This window comes from Pteronotus mesoamericanus, unplaced genomic scaffold (genome assembly GCF_021234165.1).
Source record: "Pteronotus mesoamericanus isolate MK-2021 breed Mesoamerican mustached bat unplaced genomic scaffold, CSHL_Meso_final contig_50, whole genome shotgun sequence".
In the NCBI taxonomy this organism is placed as follows: domain Eukaryota; kingdom Metazoa; phylum Chordata; class Mammalia; order Chiroptera; family Mormoopidae; genus Pteronotus; species Pteronotus mesoamericanus.
Window position 1 is genome coordinate 22017269 of NW_026555186.1, and position 3668 is coordinate 22020936.

The 3668-nt window shown below is 42.4% G+C and overlaps 1 pseudogene; it reads right to left on the reverse strand.

The window, feature by feature from the left end:
• Positions 1 to 2773: 2773 nt before the first annotated feature.
• Positions 2774 to 3251, reverse strand: LOC129074736 (60S ribosomal protein L24-like; annotated as a pseudogene).
• Positions 3252 to 3668: the final 417 nt, after the last annotated feature.

Sequence of the window (3668 nt, forward strand, 5' to 3'; positions counted from 1 at the left end):
CCCCTTCCTCTGCTTTAACCTGATAACCCTTTTCCAGACAGTAAGCTGAGGCACGTGTGGGGCTCACTTCATTTGCTGATCAGGGATTACTGACCCACACCGCCCAATGTCCAGTGTCTGAAAATCATTATTTTTTATGTATTTATATATTTTTTTCACTTATTTATATTTCTCAGTGTTGTCTTATTTCAAGTGACATGGGAAGCATAGATCCTGTGATTCCATCTTGGCCAAAAGTGGACATCTGCTGTGATAGCTTTTAACCTACGTATTTTGGCTACATACTTTTTGTTGTTAACCTATGTTACTCTTCTTCAAAAAAATTTAACCAGAATCTTGGAAAGGACTGGTGCAAGTGATGGGTCCTACATCTTCAACTTTATTATCTTTACGTTAATCCATCTTTGGATCTTAGTTAAGAAAAGAGGAAGGACAAGATCTGGAAGGACAGAGACTTCAGTCCAGCCTAATCAGACTCTTTCCAAGTGCCAGTTAACAACCAATGAAGGAATTAGTGTTTACAAGGACTGATTTAAAGCCCCTCAGCCAGCAGCTGGGACTCAGTAGGTGCACTTGTGGCTCCAGGGTCTGGCAGCCTGGGGTCCAGGAGGCTCAGGAGCAGATTGAGGTGGGGACCGTCGATCCAAGAGGTTGCCCAGCTGCATGGGAGAGGTCTTACTTTACAGTACCATGTGAGCTGAATCTTGCCTACCTTCGGCTTTGTTCTCCTAACTTCAAACTCCTCCTAATTGCATAGTGTGAGAGCAAGCCAACTTAAAAAACTTGAATCGAGGTTGAACTGAGATGCACCCTAACTGGGACAATGTGATTATAAAACAAATCACAAAGCTAACAATTTAAGCTAAACAATTTAAACTTCAACTAGCAACTTAAGAGTGTTGTCATGTTCAGAGTATGGTGATAGAAGAAGAATTAGAATTTTGAAATTGTATAACCAGTTTGTTTGGAATGAGAGCTTCCTAGGTTCATGTGCATGTAGGCTCTTCATTTGTTTTTAAGAACAGTGATGATAAACAGTAATAAATTAATAGCATGCATAAAGAATATGTTCTTCAGCTGCCTTCTCTAAATAAGAGAGAAGTCTGGCAGCCTCCCAAAGGAACTGCGAAATCCAGGGAGCTGGAAACAGGGCTGTCACGGGCCAGTTTGGTGCCTCTGTGTGAGTTTGGAAAAGGTGCTGCCTCTGGGCAACGCAACCTCATGAATCGCTGGCTTGGCCAATGGAGCTCAGTTCAGGGTTCAGGCTCCCTTGCCTCCTGGTCTGGGTATCTGTGCAATACACAGACATCACAGCTGTCCGTGGGGCACCAGCGGCAGGAATGTGCTTCAACAAGCTGTCTCCCTCCAGCCTCAGACTCTGGCTGGCCTATCTGGCGGGCAGAGGGGCTGAGTGATCATTAAGATATTAATTGGCTTATAAAAGGATGAAAGCCCAACTCTGAAATTCTGAGCCAATATAAATATGTGGCAGAGAAATAAGAATGAAATGCCCACACACAACAGTATTTTAGAGTTAGAAAGGATTTTGGAAATGAGCTAGTGTTTCCCTTCCTGCTCTTTAATGGATGTGGAACCCCAAAGCTCGACGAGGAAGCGAGTAGCCCCATGTCCCACTACTTACAAGAAGCTGAGTCTGGGCAGGGCCCGAAGGCCGTGGTGCCAGCCTGTGCTCTTTCCGTAATCCAGCCTTGACCATCGGCAATTTCCTTACAATATTTGACTACCATTGTTATAAATTAAAATTTAGATAGTTTTCCCCTCTAAACTGCATTTTATATTGCCACCCATCTTGAAAATGCAGATAAAAAGATAAATTCTCTAACTCAATGATTGCAGGACTTCCAAGCATCGTTATTTATAGCATTTGTAAAAACACAATTTTCATTTCCATGGAATTGTGGCTTCTGGCGATAATAATTCCATTACCGTTGATGAACCAACTGAGATATCTGAGTTAATGCAATTTGTGTTTAAAGATGTCCTAAAAGGCTAATGTAACTTTCATTATCAGTACATGACTTTTAAAAGTATTATAGTTATTAAACAGTAAGAACATCTTCTAACAGCACTCTAATATGATTTTCTGTTCTCTCAGGCCAGGTGGCAAAAGTTTAATGAGCAATTTAATTTCTTGATGAATAAATATGTCTTATAGTTTGTTCCAAGGATTCAGGTAACATTGGTTCAGATGAAATATTAGAGTTTTTGTTAGAGAATTTTACTTTTAAGGAATCAAACCTGCCTTAAAGATCATCTCCAGGTTTTCCAAATCCTATATTGCGCCTAACATCACTCCTTTACTAATTTTTCTTCATAAAATCCACGAACCTTAGAGATAGATTTCATTTTAGAAACCATTTAATATCATCTCATTTTACTCAAGTGCCGGACAACGGGGCTGCCATAGCAAAGTACCCTACCTAAATTGGGTGGCTTAAACAACCAAAGTTCATTAACTCACAGTTCTGGAGGCTGGAAGTATGAACTCCCGCTGTTTAGTGGTGTGTTCTCTCTGAGGCCTCTAGGGGAGAATCTGTTCCTTTTAGTTGCTGGTGCTGCTGGCACTGCTTGGTATTCCTCAGCTGTTAGACTCATCACTCCAGTCTTCATTCCATTGTCACGTGACATTCTCCCTGTACGTACGCCACGTCTTATAAGAACATCAGTCATGTTGGATTAAGGGCTCTTTTTAGTCCTATATGACCTTGTCTTTTTTTACTCAGGTCTTAATTTATAAATCTGATCAGCCAACTTAGTGTTTTCCACCAACATGGGGAGCAGAAACCTTCACAGGCTTCACAGGCTTCACAGGCTCTTGTCCAGGTGCTGCCTTGCGGGAGCCTTAGCAGCAGCCATTGCTGTCTTTTTAGATGCTTGCTTTGCTGTTTTTGTTTCTTTGGAAGTCCTGATGGCTTGTTCTCAGGGAGCCTTCCTAACTTCAAGTTTCGGATTCCTCTTGACTGGTGCATCAGCAAGAGATGCACTGGTTGTGGCTTTCTGGAATTTGCACAGTGGATTCTTTTCTTTTGAATTTCTTCCAATTGGCCTTTTTTGTGCTTTCTTCTGCAGAGGACAGTCCATTTTATCTGTTGAAGATTCTCCTTGGGAAGGAATGTCCACTCACATCTCACATTAAGAAATTGGAAACCTTTCCCATGTGTCCTGGTCTAGCATCTTGTGTGGCCAGGGTAGACCTTGTACCCACTGAAACTGCGCAACTTAGCCTTCATGGCTGCGCCTGCCGGCCAGAGAGAAAGAGGGTGAAGAGAACCAGGGTGACCTCCTCTCAACTAATTACATCCACAGCAGCCCTATTTCTAAGTAAGGCTGCATTCACAGGTACCAGGGTTTAGGACTTGAACCTATCTTTTGAGGAGACACAAGCCTACCTTCTACGGTAATCAACCCTATGCTCCTGCGTATACAAAAGTGCTGCTGGCAGTCGTGAATCACCCTCCCTTTCTGTGGGCTCTGGGAGTCAGGTAAAAGTTGCATACAAGGAATCACCACTTAAATAAACCATTCCTGCCCTCCCAAGGTTCAAAGTCCCATCGAACACCTGATGATAAACAAGTCAACCAGTAGGTGCTCATTGGAAAAAATGAATACTCGTATGTGTAGGCCATGGTTGATATAGTGAGATTAAG